At 37.1% G+C, this 25,822-nt stretch overlaps 1 protein-coding gene across 5 annotated transcripts in view; it reads right to left on the reverse strand.

Moving 5' to 3' along the window:
- Nucleotides 1-25,822, reverse strand: part of enox2 (ecto-NOX disulfide-thiol exchanger 2) — a 194,091-nt gene that overhangs the window by 67,251 nt on the left and 101,018 nt on the right. The window lies entirely within an intron of this gene.

The following is a 25,822-nucleotide window of genomic DNA, read 5'->3' on the forward strand; positions in this document are numbered from 1 at the left end:
AATGTAATTTATTCCTGTGATCAAAGCTGAATTCTCATCATCATCACTCCAATCAGTGTCACATGATCTTTCAGAAATTATTTTAATATTCTGCTCAAGAAACATTTCTGATTATTAGGTCAGTGTTGAAAACAGTTGAGCTGCTGAATAATAATGTGGAAACTTTTTATCAGGATTCTTTGATGAGTAGAATGTTCAAACAGAGCATCATTCATTTGAAATCTTTTGTAACAATTTTAAAATCTTAACTGTCATTTTTGATTAATGTGTCCTTGCTGAATAAATGTATCAATTTACTGTCGACCCCCAACTTTTGAAAACAATGAAACAAGAATCGTTTCGAACAAGTAGTTTGGTTTATTGTGCAAGCACATTGTAGTTTGTATTTAAACGTGTTATACATGGACTTTAAAAACTCTGAGCGGAGGACTGGAACTTTATGAAGTGCTTGAGTTGAGAGAGGAATGAGACGTGAAGTCTTCATCATCAGCTTAACCCATAAAACATTTTATTATGATAAACTGGGAGCTTCTTCGAGAACTCATTTATGTACTATTAACACAGCAGAGGTGCTAATGTGCTTTAGCACACCATCACTTCAGAGAAAACAGACTGCCGTTTTAACTGCTGCCAGAGCTCTGATAAACTTCAGTATCGCCCACCGAAAGAATGAACGCTAGAAACAGAGAGACCGAGCTCAGAAAGTTCCCATATCTGAGGTGTGAGAACATATGCTTCCCGCGCGGAGTGGGCGGCCGTCACACAGAGATCATTCCTATTGAGAAAATGCCATTGTGTTTCGTGGTTGGTCAGGGAATTATTTTAGTCTGAGTTAATGAAAAACAGCATGCTAATTGGTTTTCAGGTTCTCCAGAGGGATATCAAAGGTGGTTTTGGTCAAAAACATCCATTAAAAAAAAAAAAAAAAAAAAAAGCACATTTGTTTAGGACAGAAAACTAAAAAAATGCCCTTCCCAACACATGGCTTCATGCATCATTTCCCTATTTAAAGATAAATCACCCCTCGGGATCTTTTTAAAGAACATCACGTCGTGTCTGAATTAGCATGATTATACGTCAACAACTCTGATTCTGCTCTCATCTTTACACGTACTCACACTCTGAAATGATTCATCTCTATGGCAACACTCATAGTGCCAACACGGATCCATGTGCGGCTTTGTTGTTGATAATTAACTTCTATTTATTCACCTCTACACTTCTTTGCAAAACGCTGACAAATAAAGAAAGTGAACCAGGTAACGCTGGCTACAATAAAATGACATTTCAAACAGAAATATCAGAATCAGAATGATCTTTATTGCCAAGTATGCTTGAGCATACAAGGAATTTGTTTTAGTGACATAAGCTTCAAGTACACAGAGACGACAACAACAACAAAATAATTAGGCAAATAAATAAGTGCATAAACAATTGTGCTAGAAATGATAATGGAATAGGATTGAGTAAGATGCAGGGATGCACTAGGATGGAGGGGACACAATAAATATAAGGATATCGCACATTTTTATTGCGTAAGTGGGGAACATTTAACTGTTCATGAGGTAGATTGCCTGGGGGAAGAAACTGTTCTTGTGCCTGACTGTTCTGGTGTTTGGGGCTGTGAAGCGCCGGACAGATGACAAAAGTTCAAAGATGGGGTAACTTGGATGTGAGGGATCCAGAGTGATTTTCTGAGCCCTTTTCCTCACTCTGGATGTATGCAGTTCTTGAAGGGTGGGTAGGGGAGCACCAATAATCCTTTCGGCAGTCCGAACAGTTCTTGTTCTTGACAGTTATTGAAGTACACAGGATGAAGGAGCAACCAGAACGACGTACATAACTACTACTTCATGTTATTTTATTATTTTAACATTTGGAAGCTCGTAATCATTCTAACACAAGAGTAAATTCAAAGTCCGGTTTCTCCAATCCCATCCTGGTTCTGGATTGAACCGATGAAGCTGAAGGAAGTGTGTCTGGTTGATCTTCTGCAGGTTCTCAGAGGACATCTCTCTGATGTCTTCCTCTCAGTCATCCGAACAGACGGCAGATGTTTAATCATCTGTATCAGCGGCAGTGGTGTGAGCGGACTGGAGCGAAATCATGCCGCTCCAAATCCTCGCCGGATTTTCCATTTTCCGCTCCTCAATCACTTCCTACTCTTTGATTAAAGAAACTTTACTCCGAAACTAAAAAAAATACCTTTTTAGAAGTTACGGATCTCTCTTATGTTTTTGAAAGAAGTGTCCTTAACACTTTTTGAAGAGTTTTCCCTTTAATAAACTTATTTACAGATTATTGATTGGAAGTAAAGTAGTTGTTGTGGTAGTTAAACATTTAAGGGTTCTAGAATATGGTCATGCATTGTGTGCTTTACATTTACATTTATACATTTAGCAGATGCTTTTATCCAAAGCGACTTACAGTGGATGCACACACACACACACATACACACACACACCCACACACACACACACACACACAGATATATATATATTTAACATAACATGTGTTCCCTGGGAATTGAACCCCAACCTTTTACACTTCTAACGCAATGCTCTACCACTGAGCCACAGGAACACATGAGCTTTATAAAAATTTATAAACAGCTAGTAATATGCATTATTATAAACAACTAGTTTATTTACTGTATAGTGAATAGATTTTACTAATCTAAAATGTTTCCGAAAATCTTTTATGTTCACCAAGGGTGCATTTATTTGAACAAAAATATAAATACACAATAAAAACAATAATATGGTCAAATATTATTGCAATTTTAATAATAATTTTAAATAATATAATTGTTATCATTTTAAATGTTATTATAAATTGTATAATAAAATGTTGATACTCCATAAATTTTCTTATTAAATTAAGCTGAACCTGTGCTGCTGTTACTGCAAACAGTGACACATTTTTTTGAAGGAGGTTTTGATGAATAATGAAGTTCAAAAGCATTTGTTTCAAATAAAAATCTTTTGTAACATTGTAAGTGTCTTTACGGTCACTTCTGGAACAAATAAAATCCATCTATTCAGTTCAATTCAATTCTGTGCTGAATTGCATCTGTGCAAAATAAGTATTAATAATAATAATAAAAAATTGAGTTTTCACATTTGAATCCCTCTTTCATTCTGATGGCTAACAGTCCTTCAAAGCGTTTTAATACATGGTGAAATAATGCTGACGTGGAATTGTATTCTGGCCTGTTAACATGCATGTGTTGTTTCATGACGGAGTGAGAGAACACTGTGAGGCTTTCAGAAAAACAAGGTTCGCTCCGCTCCATTTCCAGTCCTTTGCACAGTCTGATCAGCAGACTAGAGGAACATTACAAAAGCCTTATCCAGAATAAACACACTGCCATCAAGGCATCACACAGTCAAAGTGTTTAAGATTACTGAGGATAATGCAGCACTGCAGAAGAGTGAAACTGAAGCCCATACTTCACTTTCTGATGAAAAGACGTAAATCTTGTATATAAGCGGAGGATATGAAATGTGTTTGGTCAGGAGCTGGAACTCATTAAAAAGCTGTTTCATTGGCAAGCAAAAACTGCATTTTTAAGATTGCTTCAAAGATTATTCAATAACAGCACAGGATGTTTGAAGCCAAGCCTGAAGAGGCCACTTGTCTTGCCAGGACGGAGAGGCAAACAAAACTGATGACTCCAAGAGTAAAACCCCCACAACAAACTCATGACTTCATACAAAGTTTATATATGCATATACATATACGAAATAGCATGCAACCAAGGAATCTTTTATTTAACCGTATTTAATAGGAATGGTTGAGGACTGGTTGACGACAATTCTTGATACTGACTAGGCCATAAAGGTTTTTTGAAATGTGCTAGTTGTTTAGACAACAAACTAGAAAATACAGTTATGAACATGTCAAAATTCTAAGCATAAATGCAAACAGCGTTGTTAAAGGTAAATAAAACCAGATCCATTAAAAATTTTGTTACTTTAAATGAATAGAATTAAATATTTTAAAAACACCAAAACTCATTTCAGCCAAGGAAACATTTCACATTTTCATTTATTTTAACTTCATGTACTAAAATATCCAAGACTAATACTATAATAATAATAACAATTATATATATATATATATATATATATATATATTAGGGCTGGGCAAGTTAACGCGTTTTTATCGCGTTAACGCATTAATTAATTAACGCCGACAATTAGTTTATCGCGCGTTAACGTACTTTTTATTTTGAAAGTCCGTTGCTCACTGCGTTTCAATACACATAGATAGACTGTAATAAAACAAGGGAATACAACACAAACCATGGGTCACAGGAGGGGTGGGATGTTTATCAGTAGGCTACTTGCTGCTTGGGATGAGCTACAGCGCAAAACAGAAAATCATGTCCAGAGCCGAATTCCGTCTGGTAGGAATGACTTGTATAAGCTACTCCTTCTTTTGTCTAAGTTCAATTTGTTTTGTTCTTATTCTGCAGCACTCGCTGCATTTGGCCAGGACGTTGTCAAACGCGCTGTTGTGCAGAGATACTATGACAGAACACTGGAGACTGTGCGCGTTGCAGAGGGCGTGTTCAAAAAGCAGATGTCTCGCAGCAGCTATCATATTTCTTGCGCTATCTGTGCTAAGTGTGCTGACTTTATTTGAAATGTCCCACTGATGTGCAACAGGAATAAAATGTTTAGCGCAAGTTTCAGCAAAATGTCTCTCTTTATCATCTCAATACAAATTTACAAAAAACCCTACCATTCCAAGAAACCGCGTTATTTTTTATTCTTTTATTATGTGTTTTGTGTTTTCTTTCGCTGTCATTCTGTTGTACTGCGGAGCTTCTGTCACGAAAACAAATTCATCCTCATATGTGTAAACATACCTGGCAATAAAGCTCATTCTGATTCTGATTCTGATCTGAAAATGTGAATGACCTTGTGTGTCTAAGCAACTGGCTAGGTGCAGATGAGTAAGTAAATGTAAAGTTGGAAGAATGGATAGGCTAAATGAAGTTAATTTTGTCCAGTCAATCTGCATCACTGAAAGATAATTTTTTTTTTTTTTTTTGGACTGACATTCTCAGTCTCTTAAAGGAGATTGATGTTGTTGCTCGGAAGGGGGCAGTTAAAATGTTATGATTGAGGTTCTGGACATAATTTATATATATATATATATATATATATATATATATATATATATAATATATATATATATTACAATCTAAACAAAACTTTAATGTTTTATTTATACGTTAATGTTATATTTAATTTCATTACATTAATGTTTAAGTTAAGATTTACAAGAAATGTTAACTGCTACTAACTTTTAACTGTTGTAAAAAAGCACTTTATTTGTTTAAAGTTTTGACAAACAAAATTGTATTGCACTTTTGTTCATACAGTAGAACTTTGAAAGAATAAAATTACACAAAACACTACTTTTGATTTCATTACTGAATTTTGCGCATGCTGCGATTAATCGCGATTAATCGCAGAAAATCATGCGATTAATCGCGATTAAAATATTTAATCGTTGCCCAGCACTAATATATATATATATATATATATATATATATATTACAAAAATCACTAAAACTTTAACTAAAGCTAATTTCAATAATTAAAACCTAATTTTAAAATCTAAAGATTATATGCAATGATATGAAAATACTGATGTTGCACATAAGATTAAGTTTTTGTTAATATTCTGAATTAGATTTGAATTCCTGAAAATACTGACTTTAAATGTTAGTACTACAGTTATTTTTTTTACGGTCCATTTCCTGAGGGACAAACAGTACTCACTGTAGTAGATTGTGCTGACCTAACAAACCCACTTTGGGAGGAAGTGACTTCCCAGCGGACAGTTTCATCTCTTTAGGTTTAAACGTCCTTTGGGACACTCTAAGTCACCTTTCTAAAACTCCAGGGAGAGAGAGCATTTAGAAAAAATAAGGCTGGTTGAAAGTCACCGGGGATGGATGAGGAAAGGGTCCCCCAGAGGCCTGTTTTTCTTCATCTACAGCTTCCTTCCTATCACACACACACACACACACACCTCTGCCACTGGGTGGTCACAAAACTTTCTCAATAAAGCTGTCCATGGCTCACTGCCCAAATCTCCCTCAGAAGGCCAAGAAAAACTCAGAGACATTTATTTTACGATCTACAAGGTCTTAACAGCTAGACGGACAATTACTTGCTCTTCAGCAACAGGGACAACTTCCACAGGAAGTTGAGGGTCGTAGAGAGATTCACACACACATACATAAACAATCATATCTATTATTACTAACCCAGATCATTTTGGTTTCCTTAGTGCACCTGTACATGAAAATAATGTCATTATTTACTCACCCTCAAACTGGTTCTGGAAAAAAAATAAAAATCCAAAATCCAAAAATCCAAAAAAGCCATTGCATGTGCAAATACAGTTCAAAATTCTTTAAAATATATTTTGTGTTCCACGAAGTAATTTGGAATATGTTTTGAAACGACATGATGCAAGTAAATGATGACAGAATTGTTCATTTTTATGTGAACTACCCTTTTAAGATGTCATTGTAAAAAAAAAAAAAAAAAAATCTTATTTTGATGCACCGATCGTGATTTTTCATGGCCGATTCCGATACCGATTTTTTACAAGCAAACTGGCCAATTCCGATTTTTTTTTTTCTTTTTGCAACGAACAAGAAAGGAGGAAAGTATGCATAAACAAGATGTTTATTTGGTATTTAATAGGCCAAACTGGCTTTTGGCTATTGAAAACAATAACCGTAACCATCTGAAATTAACGTCAGTAACTGCACAGTAAGTAAACTACATTCAATACAAACATATATGGTACAGACATCAGCATTTACCTTTTGTTTTGAATTGGGTTGAAACTACATTGAACTTTCCTTAGATGAAAAGATTAACTGTAACCATGTGAAATTAAAGGCAATAACTGCATAGTTCTACAATCAAACAACACAATCAACACACATTCAATAAGAGGTTTCAATAAGAGTATTTGTTTTAGTTTTTAAATTTGGTTTTAAATAAAAAAGGTCTTTACCAGTGAGACTAAATAAAAGTATACTATATAAATAAATTATTACAAAATGTTAAAATCAAGTAATGTTGGTGCGAATAAAACAAAGATGCAAAGTGTTTCATTCCTCCATAAAAAAAATGTTAGGGTAATGATTCACATCTATATTTTTTTACTTGAGCCAATGAAAAAAAAACATTTTTAATTTGACGAATGAAACACTTTTTTTCAGTGTGATTTCTAAATCAAATGAAGTCGATGCAATTTTAAGTTAAAATAAAAATAATCAGGCAGAGATTTTGAAATACTTCAACACAAATGACATGACAGCGAATAATTACAAGTTAGCCGAAAAAAGACCAAAAACCGGGCGATTGCCGATCACGTATTTTAAGCAAAAAACGGTCGGTTCCGATTTATGGCCGTTTAACCGGCGCATCCCTATTTTTGACAATTGGCATTATATTTTACTTCATTCTACACTGCAAAAATTACCACAAAGCATTTGCCAAACTGCCAACCAAGCATTGCATTTACCAAAAACAATCAAATAAATATGTTCTAAAATACAACTTTGCATCCTTCTCATTCAAAAGGCACGTGTAGAATAATTTCTCACTTCATAACCCTCTCTGGGGAGATCTTTCAAGCTGGAGATGGCGGGCAAGCATTAGAAAGAAGTCTTCAGGGATGCGCCATGATTGCAAACCTCATTATTTCAAACCATCATGATTTCAATCAGCCTTTTGGATCACCTTGAAAAGACAAGTTAAGCCAGCTAACAACAAGAGACTGTTGTTTTGAACTCAAGAGTCAAATGCCAAGCAGAAAACACCTCCATCTGATCCCACTGATCTCCTCTACAGGGTTCAGGTCATTGAGATCTCTCTGAAACACTAGATATCAGGTGTTGCGGCTTTGCACATCAAACATGGCAGCTTGATCGCACAGTCAAAATGTACATATTTAGACGTAAATTAAGACTGTCCAATATGTATGTGCCTTTACCTATTTACAGTGTCATTTACGTATTATCTGGACGTAATAGACAAGCAAACATAATGTTAATCATTTATTTTTTTGCGAAAAAATATCAAAAGTGGTACCAAAAGTAGTTCAAATGATAATGAGTTCCAGTCGCAGTCCCCTCTGGAGGTAATAGTTTTTATAGGGTACAGAGCAGAATTTAATTTATTAATCCGTGAAATTATGAACCTGTCTTCTCTCCGTGAAGGCGCACTGGCGCAGTACTGATTTCAAATGTCTATCAACTGAAACAGGACATGTCGCAATCTGTGACGAATTATGTGAGAACCAATGAGAGTTCGATATCAGTGCCATAAACCATGTCGTAGCGTTCATGTAGCGCACTGGCGCTATTTTCAAATTCGAATCATAACGAGCGCGGGCTTTGACTGTGACGGACGCTGTTGCTGAGAATGAAGATGAAGATCAATTGATATGGATATGTTCCTTGCAAACATCTGGATTCTAAAGATATGGAGTACAGCAAACAAATAAAATGGATGTTATTTGTAATTTTATGCTGTGCTTTTGTCTATCTATGGTTTGCAGCATGCACAGAAATGTTATTCTTATTAAGTAGATGAGTAAACTGCTTTCAATAAATTCAATAAAAACATTTATTGATATGACAATTAAATACAACAGATTTAAATCATTAAAGCCACGTTTTTAATATTAATACATGGGAATTCATATAAATTCACACTTTACGTTAGATTATGTTTTTTTAGCTGCTAACACGTAAGTATTTGTACGTTTTACTGCTATAAATACATCTAAGTTGTACGTTTTTATGTGCATGAAAACGTAAGTAAATGTACGTGTGGTAGAACCACATTTAACGTAAAAATACACACGTATACTCATGAGATCACGTTTAACATGCGGAGAGCCCTCCTTCTGAGACCATATGATGGCTATCAAACGATAAGTATCTCGAGAGCCTTATTGAATGCAACATTACATCTCTGGATTGCCCATGTCTTAATGAATGTAGGAGGAAGTACGATCACTTGATTAATTACACTTTCAACACTTTCGATTTTCTTATTGATCGTGAATGAGGTTTTCATCTGATTTAAGCGATATGTAGTACAGTACAGTGTGCTGCATTTGAGTTAAAATACACAAAGTACAGTACTTCCTCCATGTTTAACACTCTGTACTATAAATTCACTGATATCTATACGTTTGGGGCCAGGACGATTTTTATTTCATTTTATTTAGACAGAAACTAATACTTGTATTTAGCAAGGATACATGAAATTAATGAAAAGTCATAGTAAAGGCTTTTTAAATTATTATATAAAAATTTTTTGAAATAAAAGCTGCTCTTTTGAACTTCCGATTCATAAAAGAATTAGATAGATTGCACAAAAATACTAAGCAGCGCAATGGAGTAGAAAATTACTGAAAATAGAAAAAAAACTTAAGTAGCATCATGTGACACTGAAGACTGGAGGAATGATGCTGAAAATACAGCTTTACATCACAGGAAAAAAAATTATATTTGAAAATATATTCTTATAGAAAACCAGCTATTTTAAATTGTAATATTACTACACAACAATACCGTTTTACAGTTGTTATTAATTAAATAAGCGACTTACTACTAATACTACTGATTGTAGCAGGTTGATTAATTCTAGGTATGCTAACATGTCCCGGACCAAATCTTTTAACAAAGAGATAGCACCTAATGAATTAATAATAGAGTAGTAAAACGTAAAAAATGTTTTATTATTATGCCGTACCCGTTTTATCACATCTAAAAGGCACTCAAGGCTGTATTATTCTGTTAATAAAGTCACAGATAAAAGAGTTGCAGGCGCTCTGCTGGATCTTAAAGTCAACTATGCCCTTCAGCTGTGACTGTATTCACAAAACAGCACAGCCTCAGCTTCAGAAACACACATACTGACGGCTGAATCACCAGCTGTCTTACGTTAGTAAATGAGTTATAATAGAATTCCCATTCAGGCCTCGAGTTTAAAAGCAGGAATAATGTTTTTCTTCCCGTCAGAGTATCGTTTTACACCGCCAAGAACGAGTCTGTTAATTTGAAACAGATATTGTTGAATCTTGGCTGGGTTTCTCTGGCTCCTGCGGAAGCTGTTTTGGGCGCAGATCGTAGAAGCTTGTTATAATGTGGCCGGCAGTACTGTGTTCGAATTAACTCCTGGTGCGGGTCAAACGCCCCGGACGCGTTCCAGCCAGACGCTCGCGAACACGACAGCAACAAGCTCTTTCTAACAATGTGACGTGCGCTGAAATCCCACGTCTGTGTGTTTACAGAAATTATTTATTTCTCCGTCTCTCTTCTGGCTGGATTAAGGGAATCATTAGTTTTGGGTTCCAGCTCAATGGCGGGAACATTTCCCTCGCCGCTCCACATTCATCCCCCAAATGTACGATTGAGGACTATGCATCAGGGCTTTGGGCTCTTGTTGTGAGCCGTTTGAGAAGGAAACGGAGTCAGACGGCATTGCACCTCTGAGCTCTAAGACCTGAGAGGCTTCATAGAGAGCAGTCATCAATAAAGACACATCATTACCAGACACTTCACCTCGCTCAGGCGTGCAGACCCCCGTGATGCAGCATCTACAGTCACGACTGCAGAGAAATCTATTATTCATGCCTGGAAACGCAAGCTATGAGATACGGAAGCCTTAAAAAGACTTGCACTGACATGTGACCTCGACAAAACAAAAGCGGCTTTCTTTTGGTCTGGAGGTAGCAAAAGCCATTTCAGTTCTGTGCGGCTGCATCACGGTTGATCGGGGATTCACTGAAGTTGAAACCGCTCTACTGTACGTCTGTCAGTGATTGAGCACTTCCACATCACTGTGTTCAGACACTCCAGAAAGAGACTACAGTGACTCAATATAATATATACATTGGCTAATATAAACGTATGTTTGAAATAATTAACAGCTGAACAGAGAAACAAGAGAGCAACTTCAGACTACTAGAAAATTAAGTCAAGAAACCAAGATGGAAAAATAAATAATACTGAATGGAATTATTGGGCAGTGAAAGACATGCAATTAAACTACAGTTCAAAATCTTGGTGCAAGTAAGCTAGCAACAAGTAAGAAGTAACAACTGAAATATTATGCAAATTAAATGACCTGTTTAAAATGCATTCTATTTTAACATGAATTTACAGCATCATTACTTCAGTGTCACGTGATCCTTCAGAAGTCAATCTAATGTGCTGATCTGGTGATTATTATCAATGGTAAAAACAGTTGTGCTGCTTCAAATTTTGGTTGAAGCAATGAGACTTTTTTTTTTTTTTTGAGTCATTGATGAATAACCAGAACAGCATTTTTTTTATTCTTCTTCTATAAATAAATGAAGAAATAATTTAATGGTTTTGTATTCTTTTAATGTTTGGCATTAAAAAAAATAAATAAAATAAAAAACATGACAATTTTTCCCCCAACATAATATTATAAAACCATTATCTGAAATAAAGAATTATTTTGAAAGTCACAGGAGATTAGTTTATTATAAAAAATCTGATTAGATAAGCCACATTTAAAGCTGGTGTTAGCTAGCTGATATATATATGTGTGTGTGTGTGTGTATATGCATGTATATAAAAAATACACAAGATAAGGAGTAGCGCTGCACTAAAATGAAGCACTGCACTAAATAAGCTCAAATGACTCCAGATGAGATCATTTCAAAAAGGCCTAAGTTTTGCTAATGGTTTATACTGAATTACTGGAAGATTAAGTTAAATTAAAATTAAATTAAATTAATGCATTTAGCAGACGCTTTTATCCAAAGCAGTGCATTCAGGCTATCAATTTTTACATATCATGTGTTCCCGGGGGAATCGAACCCCCAACCTTGCGCTTGCGGGCTTGCTAGCGCAGTGCTCTACCAGTTGAGCTACAGGAACATATCATTAGTTATCATTACATTTATTCCACACTGTTTTTAAACTCGGATTTTGATCGTGCTTAACATCATCACTACTTGGCTTTACACATGAATTCATAGAACTAGTGAAGAAACTGGATGAACTCGTGCACACCCTGATGCCGTGCAGGGATCCCGAGAGATTGCGATGTGCCTGAGCAAACCCCAGTCTGACACTGAGAGGATGACATGAAAGCTGCAGCACTTCAGCTAATGCTCAAACACAAGGGTCAGCCATCACAATAAGCTGCTCTGAATCTCATATCAGCAGCTCAAACACAGGCTCGTCATTGTCTCGCGCTCAATCTTGAGGTCACTCATTCCCATTGTGCATCGCTCACACTGGAAGAACGCAGACGACCAGCAAAAGTCATTTAAGACATGTGACTTCATAGAAATCTCAAAGCTCAGTAAATGCTCATTTATATATTTATATTGCCTTCAAACCACATTTAAAGTCATATAAATGGTTTAACAGTGTGTCTGCAGTGAGCCAATCAGAGCTCAGCGCTGCTGGAGGGCAGAATGATTGCTTGATTTATAATGACTTCAGATACTTCTGCATGAATTATGTAATTGCAGGTACAGCAGAGCTCATCACCATCTTTGAAGTAATAGTCCGTGCTGCCTAAAGACCGTATCCATGTGAGATTGAAGCTCGTTTGACTAAATTAACAGTGTGTCGCTTCCTTTAACTGGCCGGTGTTTGATCTGCCATTGTTACGGACTGAAACAACCTCTTTACTCGTCCCAAAGCCCACATAAAGGGCTCAAAAAGAGATAAGTTCTTTCAACCTGAACAGAGTTTCTAAGACAAGAGCTAATTAAAAAGTGACTTTCATTTCTTTGTGAAGTTTGCTACAAAGAAAAAAAGGAACTACTTGTTGACTCGATGTTAAAAGTGCTGTACTCAATGACTTGTTTAGATAGACATTAAGAGTTAGCCTACAGGTCCAGCAATGGGAAATGGTGAAAAGGCTACACTGTAATAGAAAATAGAAACAACTTTTAATGGTAAAATACTGTAAAAAGTATTAAAACTAAAATAAAAAGTAAAAACTTTTTTTAAGACAAAAGTATCGCAGAAGTGTTCCATGTCACGTGACACATGTTTATCCATGTACTATTTAATGAAAGTACACAACTGCATATTGATGAGACTATTAGTGCCACACTTCACTTGTTCCAACCTGCTCAGGAAAAGCTGTGAGAAATAAATATGAATAAAAATGAACACAAAATACAATCCATGTTCTTTTTTCTCTGAGATGAACGTAGCCATCGTAGCAACAACACGTATCGTATTCATCTGTTTATTTAAATTAATAAAGTATATGTTTTTAATCTTGATTTCTCAAAACCGTTCACTTGCGTCTCATGAACATGCAGCTGTGCACAGAAATCAACAGCCAATGTAGGATTAAATTAAAAATTGGGTTTGCTTCTTACCGAACCCGTCATATAACCCCAGATCAGTCTGAATGTACCGCATATGTTGCAAGGGAGCATTCTGAATACTTCTGCTTTTTTTTAAAAGTTTGATTCTGGTTGCTATCCACTGCTATTATATGGACGAGCACAAAAAAACAAAAGAAAAAACCCTCAGTGGTCCAAAAAAAAAAAAAAAAAGATTCAGAAATTTGAAAACTGAAATATTTGGGTGAACTAAACCCTTTTACTGCAAAGTTAAAATATTGCCACTGCATTATTTAAATTCTGGAAACAATAGCTGCTGGTTTTTAACCATACATTTCATTATTTATTTCTTAATTTAACAAAACTCAGTCAGCGGAGGCGCACAGATTTAAAAGCTCTGATTCTTCAGCTTGTCCCTGGGTCTCTCTGGGCTTTCTGAACACTTGCATCTTGCTTTCAGGCTGGGCTCGGAGTTGAATCGGCGTGGAGGTAGGGGGCTGTGTTCGAGGTGCTGGGGTTTACTGTTTATCCCTCCGGCTTGCCCTGGAGATGTGCCTTTGTTCCTGTTTAGATATGTCTGACATATGCACACAGAGACGGGCCATTGGCCTATGAAACGTCGTTTGCAACCCATTTTACTTTTGTAATTGGATGCGTTTCAGAGTAAACCAGAATATTTAATGGAAGGGTTTGGGAAGGAGGTTGTAGCATCGAAGAATTCACGAAAGGCACTGTATTTCTCCAACAGTATATCCATCTGCGTTCAAACCCAATAGCATATGTCACAGACACATGAATGCAGATCCTAAATGGGTTCATCTGTGAAGAGGAAAACATGGGTTTTACTTTTTCTGAGTTGAATCAGAACTGGCAGATGACGATGTTAAATCTTCGTTAATGAACAAATGAGTGGGGCGGGTAATGAGTTAAGAGTTTACTGATAAACTGTGAAGCTGTATCCACCAGAGGTGCTTCTCTTTCTGCAGTCTTTCCCCTATTAACTTTAATTAATCACAACAACTTAATTAACAGAGCTTACAGTAATTATTACACAGGAGTAGGCCGAGCTGTCTGAAATGGTGTGCCTCCATAGAGAAAAACACGAATTCTCAAATGCATTGCATGCACTGAAAACTGATGCTTGTGGTGATGATGAAGAAGATGATGATGATGCTTAGTCACTTTGTAAAGATCAATAAGGCTAACAATGCTATACTAGTTATATCAATTATAAGGACAAAGCATTAGGAGTGAAACATATTTGATAATAAACGGTTCCTATTTTAAAGTCCTAATAGCCTTAAATAATGTAAAGTCGCTGTATGTGAAAAGTCCCCGTCAACCGTATTCAATGAATCCCTCTAAGAGTAAATACACTCATCGAAACCCTCAGAAATGAGAGAATTAATAAGATGTTTGATCCTGCTGGCAGCTCAAATTGTTTAGCACTAGAGGGCACAGACTGCTTCCACGTCAGCCAACCGCCTTTCATTTCCTTTGTTCTGTGCTTGACGGATTACCACAGCAATTTACACCAGACGTCAACATATTGCTGCATGCGAGTGCTGATGATCGTGCATATTGTTTCATTTGTATCATGCATTTTACTGTTTGCACACTTTTTATAAAAGGTGTGCTGTTTTGACAAGCTCTTCTTAGCAGCTTTCTGAACGAGCAGATTTTTAATTGTCTCTAAAGTAGGAAGGTGTTATTTGCGTGCACTGTTTGCATAGGTTTAAAATGCCTTTGCTCTGTACACAGACAGATCTTCTCAAATAAAGCCTCAATTAGTTAAAATGTTATAGTCTCTGAAGGCGCTGTGAAACCTCATATGCATAAGAATCTCAGAGAAGACTGAACAAAACCTCATTCACATTCTCAGACAAAGGCCTTTAACACTAGAGTGTCAAAGTAAAGGGCCAAGAAATGAAGAAGAGACCGAAAGGGAGAATGATGAGAGAAATAATAGAAAGCAGCAGCCAGAATATATGACTTAATGTATACCATATGAAGGGATTTAAAGAAACAAATCCTATCATTACGAGTCTGGATCGCTTCAAGGAAGTTCCTTCTTTGCAAGTGATTGCCAAAAATCTGCTCTGGCACAGTGGTTCGCACACTTACTCTCTACTGAATATGTCTGATTAATAGACTAGAGACAGATCGATATATACACAAGATTGGCTTTTATTACATTATTTACTTTGCTCAATATCAATGCCTTATTGTGTGATTCCCAAAAGTCTTACGTTCATAACAAAATGAAATATACTCACCTATTTGCAGTTATCTCTAACTATCAGTAACAACATTGACTTCAGCTATTAAAAAAACCCCAAGCGCTAAAATAATCCTTATTCTGCCATTGACAAAAGAGCAGATAACAGACAGAGGGAATTTACTGAATGTAAGCAGGGCTTAAATATATATTTCAGGTGTTTGTTTCAGTCTCCAGATGATAAGTGCCAATAAGTTTCACTTTGCAGTAACATCTGGAGTGCTGCAACTGAACCATCTGAATGGATTTCCAGACCCAATGGTTTCCAATGTCGGTCTAGTTCCACATAAGATCATATGACCCTGTAAAAAGAACGGCTAGTTACTTGCAGTTAACTAGTCATTTTACGTGAACAGCAAGGGTCACTGAACAGATCATTGAGGGCTTCTTTTTTGGTAAACACATTCTAATTATTTAAGACACTGGGAGCAATCAAAGTGCTAACAACTACTAAGTGCAAAACAGTCTGAGGTGAAACACTACAGTGACACAAGTGAGCAGAGTCAATAAGAGACAGCATTGTATGCAAAACAGAAACCAAGAGAAAAAAAAAAAGCATTATTGTTTTTGTGATTGTTTTTTACGTTGGCATGTTCCTTGGAGAAAAACGCACTGCTTAATTAGTTTTTTCTCATTTTGAAGTTGCATCTGCTTCAAACTTTGCACTCGTAACAAATGTCAACACATATCTGAAATTCTCTAATTAGAGCACCTGCTTCCTGTCTCGACACAAGACTTCTTCTGCTCATTTGACAGCCCATGTATTACGCACTCAATGACAGGGACTGAATAAAACAAACACCATCATGCTGTAAACGTCAAATCTCTGACGTGCTAAATTATGCTACCGTTTAAAGTGTATAAAGCAGGAATTTGGGTTGACAGTAAGTGTTAAGATGGAAATTAGGTCATTCTATGTTCAATTAACTTTCCGGTTTAATTTAGAATTGGTCTTGGTACTGTATAAATCCCCTTCAGAGGACATGCCCTCCCATCAAGCTGAAAACAGAAGGAAGAAGACGACTAACACCTTCATTCTTGGCAGACAGCATCAGGTGCTTCCAGATCACCCCTAAAAACAGCTAAAGTATAACATAAAATAGCATACACTTCTAAAAATTAAGCTTCTTTAATGGCATCTATGTTTCCAAGAAGAACCTTTAACGTCCATGGACCCTTTCCATCAGACAAGATGTTCACTTCTGAAAATAAACCTTTCAAAAGAGAACCAGAACATTACTGCGTTTTCTCACATTAATATTCCAAAGAACCATTTTTTCCCCACTATATAGATCATTTAGTGCAATGGGAAGATACGCCGATTCCACAGACGTTAAAGGTTCTTCTTGGAATCATTGATTTTGTCAAAGAACCTTCATTTTTAAGAGTGTTATTCGAGAGCTGCTCACACCACAGAGCTGATGTCATTTGAGACGGAGCACTTCATGACCTCACAAGCTCTTCTGTGACTAGACTTCCTGTTTCCCACTGATGCACATCTCAAGAAACAGAGAATCAGAGAAGAACACGTTTCGATGGAAACTCGTGTCGGAGCGAATGGCTGCTCCTTGCACCACTACACCACAGCAACTGTACACTTACCTGAGTAATGCTATTCCGACAGAAGATGCTTCATACAGCGTATACACGGAAAACGACAGGTGCAGGAGTCAGGTATAGGGAAAGATGCAAAGTGATGATAAATTGAAGAGGATCTACTTAAAAAATAAAATGAGCCTGTGGTACATCCGAAGGAAATGAAACGGAAAAACACACAGACGAAAGAAATTGGATGCAAAAATACCTCCTAACTGAGTGTGCTGCCTGAAAAGCATCAGAGAGAGAGAGAAACATAACAGCATCCTCTATTATTGTGAAAAATGGAAAGGCTTGGCTTGAATAGAAGACAAAAGGAAAAAACTGCAGCTACTGAAAAGCAGCAGAACAAGTCCTATTCTTTCATCTTTTTAATGATGAAAAATGATGAGTAAAGGTCAGCGCTGAAAGCTTATCATCTAGTTACATGAAAACAACAGCTATCTGTTACACACCCATTACAACTCATTTCACAGAGCCACTCTGATTCTGGCTGCTGATTGGACGATGCAGATATCTGGAAACAACCCGATTCTCCAGAAGAAAACAAACTAGTTTTTTTTACATCTTCAGAAAAAAATGTGAGAGGTGATCAAAATTAATGTGAGCATGTCACAAACAAGATAAAGCTTATATTTTAGACCTTGTTTTGATTAACAGTCCTGTATGTAATGAACACGATATTGTGAAATCTCACTCATGTCACCAAGATGTCTTAAAATAGACAGAGATAGGTGACACTCTTGGAAGCATCTGTTAGAAAGGAGTTTCAAAATAAAATGATAAACAAATCATTATATTCATTTTTTTTTTTTTTTTTAAATAGAGTCATAATTGAGGTAAGCTACAGCTGCATAATTGACTACCATTACTGAAAATGTGTACAATATGTGACGACATATATATATATATATATATATATATGTATGTATGTATGCATTTTTCCTAAAAATATATACTAATGCAATAAAAAAAGTAAAACATTTATTTCTAGCATATCAAAATGTACTACTCTTCAAAAGTCTGCGTTTGAATATTTTTATTCATCGTGCATCCATTTAATTGAATTACTTGCATCAGGCATGGATTTAGGCAATCAAGAATGCATTTAATTGACATCAAAAACATAAAGGCTACAAATAAATTATTTGAAATAAATGCTGTTTTTCTGAACGTTTGGTTCGAAAAATAATCTAGAAAATATTAGGAATCACAAAAGTTTCCAACCTTGATAATCATAAGAAATATTTCTTGAGCGACAAATCAGCATACAAGAATGATTTATGAAGGACCATGACACCGAAGACTAAAGTAACGATGAAAATGAAAATTCAGCTTTGATCACAGCATATAAATGAAATTGTACATTCAATTCAAAGTTATTTTAAGTAACAATAATGTTTCACCATATTTCTGTACTGTATTTTTGTTTAAACAAATTAAAAAACAACAACAAAAAACACAAAGCTTTTGAACAGTAGTGCACACTGAAAAAATGAATGAAATAAAGACTCTTCATTCAGAGTAAACTGGGATGGGCAGAAATGTAAGAAGGTTTGTTTGCAGAGCTGAATGTAGCTGTGTGCTGCCCTTCATGACAGAAAATCTATGCTGGTATTTGAAGAGTCTTTAGCCTCAAGTCGAGCACAAGCTCCATGCTTGTTATCAATATCAAGTTAACAACCAGTTCTAAAGGCTGCCCCTTACGCTGACCAAAATATCCCTTTGCCAGTCTTGCACCGTATTGTGAAGCGCACAAGTGTTTGAGGAGCTCTGGTCATGATGGCAGGAAACCTGTCCACTTCCAGTTTCCAGCAGCTATTCTATCGACTGATGTTCTGAAGATGGCATTATCGCCGTCTGAGAGCCACTGCCGCCAGGATCTTATCAAGGGCAGCCAATTATAAAGGAAAGGAGGCGAGTCGTGTTAAGGAAATGTCAGCAACTGCGTAACCTCCAGCTCATCTTATCTGTCCTCAAGAATCACGTGTCTCCTCTGTCACATTCACCACACAGAGGAAAGTCTCTTTGAAAACCCAGAATCAAAGACAAATTGGTGCAATTAGTGACAAAACCACTGTAAACGACACTGATTTATTTAATAGGAAGATGTTTAATAAATGATACAGTGTTGCCTCTGGCTGCTGTTTGGCCCAAAGCTCAGGGCCTTATGATAAATGCGAACTTTAAATATTTCACATACTTCCTAATAAGCGCTTGTCATCACAGTTGTAAACACAGCGTTTTTATTTTTTCGTAAGGGGGTTTGGTGTCACGGTGTCTTTGTTTCCGGTGGAACGTTAACGTTTGACGCGACACACGTCTCGTGGCAATCCTATAGAATTCAACCGATCTGATGACGAATTCGACACTCCTGAAGTGTTTCTACTTTTGTGTCCCAAATGCATCAGACGTCTGATCTATTGTCTCCATTTCATTACCACTGGTTTATTTGTTTATCTAAATCCAGAAAAATTTAAACATGCAACAGAAAAAGTAAAAAATAAAAAAAAATAAAAAAAATATATATATAAATTCAATCATAGGGCCATATTATTATCAAAAATAATAAATTAAGTTGTTCAAGTTTTAAACTCTAAAATTTTGACATGCATTTTTAGGATTTTATGAAAATTACATTAAATTTTTTCCAAATTCTGTGTCTTCTGTTTAATAATAAAATGTACGTTATAGTTCCTAAAATATCTTGTGTTTTGCCTTCAATAAATTGATGTTAAACTTTATAAGCTTCATGGCATTTTGAGTTTTAAAATTTAGAAGGAAAAGGAAAAGCAGAGAGGAATATGTCTTTAGTTCTCTCAATCCATCTCAGCATGCTCTCTGTCCATCAGCGCCGAAGTCAATGATCTGACTCTTCACCGTGGACAGAGAGCCGTTCCAGGAGCCCGAGGATGCGGTGACAAACACTCATTAGCGTGTGCTAATGGTCTGCCCAGCTGAGTTTGAGGATATCCGTGCACTAGGGAAGACATAAAAGAGATGCAGATAGCGAAGCCTCTGCCTGTGAATGACAAAGCCACTCTTGCGAGAGCTATTGAGGATTTGCTTTTGCAATGATGGGGCGTTTGATGCAGAGATCGGTCAAGTGGCTGTCAGAGGCAATGGGCTCAGACCTAGTTCTGCCACATCACTTAAAATTAAGCATGACTGAGACGCGACTCCATCTGACATTGCACCCTCTCCAGCCACTCAACGGTTCAGAGATAAATGCATGCAGCGTTTCCAAGCAGAAACGGAAAAGCCCAGCCTTTTCCATCCGTCTGATTTTGAGGAATGGAGCCAAGCGCGGCTCATATCATAGCCACGTGATGAGACTGGCAGAGAGCCTGAGAGAGACAGCGATTCTTAAATGTGAAAAGATAGCTGGATGATTGGCACATCTACGATCGCCCATCTCCCTCCGGCATGACAGGTTTTTTTAGGGCCAGCGCTGTGACTGTGTCTTACTGACAGACTGATATCTAATGGGAAGCTCAAATCTCAGAACAAAGTGTTAAAGACAGAAGTGAATTTAGGAGATTCCTACCTCTAATGTACTGTATCTCTGTAACACTTTACTACAAGGTTCCATTTGCTATAGGGTCAAAGACGTTAAGATGTCCGCATCAAGAAAAATGTACAAAAGTGATTTTTTTTTTGTCCATAGAAAGCACATTAAATTTAAGTAAAATGTCTGCTTTAAAGGTTTCAAATACGTTTTTGGAGAATAAAATGTCAAAATTTGGTTGAAATAATGTTACATTGTAACAAAAATGCAAACAGCATGCTTATTCTGACGTGTACATATTAAAATATCTAAATGAATAATGGAGCATACTAAATTTTATTGCGTTTTAAATTAGTACAACATTCTTACTGACATGGGCAAAACCTAGGATAGTGGCAATTGTTAAAAATGTAAAATTACAACTAATTAGTATTTGGGGTGTAAGTAATTAGTCTTTTAATATGTCATAAATTGATTTTTGTTGTAAATATGCCTGACAAGATCGTTACACTGAATGACATTGTACTGGGTGTATTCTGTAAATCAGGGCAAAATCTTGATCTTTATTTTTTGCTTAAGAAAATATAAAACAAAATTGCAATTAAATAGAACAAAGCTTTTTGCATTTTCTTTTTTTTTGGGGGGGGGGGGGGTCTACAACATAGTCAACCATTGTCTCTGCCTTTTTTCACTAATGCTGGCTTCAATGTTGAGCTCTTGAAACACCGCACTCTTTTGAAAAGGGCGGCAGGAGCTCATTTTTATTTAAAATTTAGGAGACAAACACAAAAAATGGCCAGTTTTGGCTCTTACCATAAAAGTGGAAATTTCTAATTTTGAGATAAAACTTCACATACACACTCTGGGGACATCAGAGAACAATTAAAATATGGAATGGAACAATTAAACAATTAAATTATGGAAGCATGTTGGAAGCCACTGAATAAAAAATAAAACAAAAATAAAATTAAAGTGAATTGCTACTTTTTTCTCACAATACTGATGCTTTCTCAGAATTTTCTCTAACTGCATTTTGGAAGTCAGAATTGCGAATTTCAATCTTTTTCTCACAAATTGGTCTTTTTTTTTTTTTTTTTTTACAGTTTTGAGTTTATATCTCGCAATTTTGAGAAAAAAAGTCAGAATTATGAGATGCAAACTTTTGGGATTCCACTCAGCCAATCAAATTATGATTAGAAATTTTGAATGGCTTCCACATTTCTACAGTGGAGAACTTTAGTAACTTAACTTACTAAATATTTTCCCTTGAGTGAGAGACAAGAGAAACATCTATTTTGAGTAGCACTTGACCAGCATGTTTACGTGTCTTTTCAGAGACTCGTGTCCCTTTTGTGGCACACACGTCCCTCCTGGGACATGCTGAAGGTTGAATCGCAGACCTCTGAAAGGCGGGAAAGAAAAGAGAATTGTAATACTTGAATGCCTGAGGGACTGAACAGGCACAAAGGTGGGAATGCTAACAGAGATGCTGTCATGCCACTGCTATGGCAACATCCTGTTCAAAGAGGAGCGCTGTGCTCTTTAATGCTTTTAGATACACTGCTCGGTGTCTTTGATCTCCTCAAAGTATGTGCATTCACGACTTTACAGCCCATAAAATCAGCCAGGGAACAATAACCAGTTTCGTGGTGATTCACATCATGGCATCATTCAGGAGATATACATCAATATCCCCAAAAGAAAATAGACTCATAAAATATGAACTGCCATCATCTCAAATCCTCACACCTACACACAGAAAGATATATTCACTGACACACAGGATGCAGCATGGAGCCAGAAAGACTGTTACTATGTTACCATCTAAATAATAATAATAATAATAATCAATTAATAAATTAATCTTTCATAATCATGGAATAACTATTGCTTGCATCCATATATCGATCCCTCCATCGATCCATCCATCAATCCATCCATCCGTCCATCCGTCCGTCCATCCACCCATCCATCCACCCAACCATCCGTCCGTCCATCCATCCATCCATCCATCCGTCCATCCGTCCGTCCATCCACCCGTCCATCCACCCGTCCATCCACCCATCCATCCACCCAACCATCCGTCCATCCATCCGTCCATCCAAGCAATGCAATTGCTCGAAAACCATCTTATGAGCAAATTATCATCCATCCATCCTGAGCATCACTGTAGGTACCCATAACTGCTCAACTAGTCATTGGAAGCCCATGATAAATTCAGTCTAAATATGAGAGATATTTCATCTGGGAGGCAGTCTATTGTACTGATATCCTAGACAGAAACAAGCACACACAGTGTTTACAATGGGCAGCCATTTACATTACAATACTCTCACTCTCTCAGCAACAGAGACTCTGCCCAACACACAACACAGAGCATAAAAACATAGACGTTGCATTAAAGCCTCGCGTTCTGTTTTTTATTCATCTGCAGAATGACTCAGTCAGACAAAAACAGAGCACTAGGATATGGGACAGTGAGAGCAGATGTGAGAGACAGGGAGGTGTGGCCTTAGAGGAAACGTCCAGACAAATGCAAAGAGGATGAAGCTTCCAAGCTGAAAGATGCCGGGCAGGAGGAGACAAACACAACTGGGAAAATCTGGCTAGACATCCTGTCTGGGCACAAACAACACCTCTAGTGACATGAATCATTAAAGGGATGCCTGGAAATAGCATCTGAAGTTGGGAAGGTCAGACATGGTGTCCGTCTTCCTACATTCTCAAACAGCTCCCCTCCGGTGGGGTCTGTGGCCCCTCCCAGAGATCGTGCACAACCATCGACAAAGACACTACATCTGGCTGAAGGTGAACCGCGGTGAAACTGCCAATTAAAACCAACCAGAGCCGGTGTGTGACAAATTTGTCATGATCATCAGAAAGGATGAGCAAGGGCAAAGATACAATGGCCTCATTATGGCTATGTAAACCATTCTCTTGGGAAATAAACAGCAAATCTTCCTTAGTACACAGACACAACTGTATTCAACTGATCCAGGAATCCTGAGCGTGAGTTTTGTGAAAACATTTCAATGTTCTGCCACAGCGTTTCCCATCAAAATGGATCAATAAGCATTTTTATAGTCGCTAATTAAATGTCGATGTGCCTGGGGTGCTGTAACTAGCTTTTTAACTAGTTTCGCTATGGGAAGGAATCTGCATTTTAGCTTCAAAGTGCACCATCCAATAGTCGCCTGGAAGAAGTGAACATTGATTTGAATAGTCTTAGCCTCATTTACGCAGTGACTGTCTTGGGTTTAAGTGTTTAAGACCTTGAAATGCACAAGATTGTGGCCACGATTTTCAAGATAGACGATTGTCCTCATACTCCGTGATGACACCTTGGAGAAAGACACTGTATTACAGTTTTCAAGCCAGTCAGATCAATGCTTCTGATTGGGTAAATGGCCAAGGACTAGTTTGCATAAACGGGTTAATATAGCCATGTTTGTAGATTTTCAACTTCATGCTTAAACACCTAAAAACTAATATAACTGGGACAATTTGAAACTACACAAGATGCCAAAATCAATTAAACAACAAAAAAGGTCTTGAATTAGTTTTAGTTTTTAATTATAAAACTTAAAATCTTAAAAAACAAGCTGCTTTGAATGAAAACGCTATTTCATTGCCATGACAATAGACTGTGCTTGGATACTTTCACCGTTACACATTGTCTACAAATAAATACATACATAAATACATACACAATAATAAACTAATAAAACCTAAATTAATAAAAGACAAACTGAAATAAAACACTAAATAAAAAGCCATGATATTGCATAATCAAGGGTAGCAAAACCTTTGTCAAAACTGAATGCACAATGGTCCAATCAAACAACTCCTTGCTATTTAAGTGGGTGGTTTCTTGCTGAAAAATAGATCAGACTTCATGCACATTTTTTGTAATATATACTGCACCAATGCAGGGGAATACAGTACTTCTGAATGCACTTCTAGTGAGGAATGTGATGGGGACACAGGCTGGTGCAACACACTGAGCGCAGCTGCAAATAGACAGGAATACACATAATGAGCGGGAGCTGGCAGTGAAGGGTGATTCGTCGTTTCCTTCTTGAAGTGTCTGACTGGGAATTGGAAGATTCCTCGCAGGTGAGAGTCTAGTAGCTGTCATGACCGCCTGCACAAGGTGTCTGCCCGGTGCGGGTCAGTGGCGATGCTCGGCACAACTCTGACAGAAAGAGGAAGGCAATCCTAGCTTGCAATTCACCTGTCCAAACCAGGGGCCACATGTGACAGCAGCTATTGGGAAAGTGACCAAACAGTTGAACCCCGGCATCCAGGCCCATCAGTCCGAGACACACTCCTGAGAAATTCTCGGAGAAGGAGGGCATTTGGAAAATGGGCTAATGAGTTCGCTCTGGTCCAGGACATCTAGCAGACATGCGATTTCACAGCAGAGTCTATAAAGGAGTCTATATGGAGCCGAGACGCCTGCGTATCTCAGTGCGCATGCATACAAATTAAATACATGGGAGGCAAAAACAGCAATTGCATGGTAATGAAAAATCACACGCCAAATGTAAGCAGAGATGCTGCCAGACACGGAGTGATAAAATGACATTTAAGCACTACATGTTAGCACAAGCATCCTAATTCCTAACCGCTGGCAATCACGGTTCTAGATGAGAGTCTGTTCGCCAGCTGTATGGAGCGATTATTTAATATGTATGTGGAGGCCTCAAGCTGCATGCTGATGAGACGACGACTCATGTCTGGATGTGCAATGATGACTGATGCAAATGGAATAATCCCTCACTAGGCAAGAGATGGGGCACAAATATTACAGATGAGGATGACATTTACCATTTGCTCAGCTGTACAATTCACTTCCACAGATCATTGCGTCTGTTAAAGAGAACGAGTGTGTGTGGAACGCCATCGCATCTGCCGCGTCAAAGGTGAGCGATCTGAAAATGAACATTGTCTTTTTATTGCTTTGTTATGGGAGCGATCTTTTCTAAACTTTGGTAACCTAGCAGTTAAAACATTAAGAAATGCACTAATTTGGG

Source organism: Carassius auratus, chromosome 14 (genome assembly GCF_003368295.1).
Source record: "Carassius auratus strain Wakin chromosome 14, ASM336829v1, whole genome shotgun sequence".
NCBI classification, from domain to species: Eukaryota; Metazoa; Chordata; class Actinopteri; order Cypriniformes; family Cyprinidae; genus Carassius; species Carassius auratus.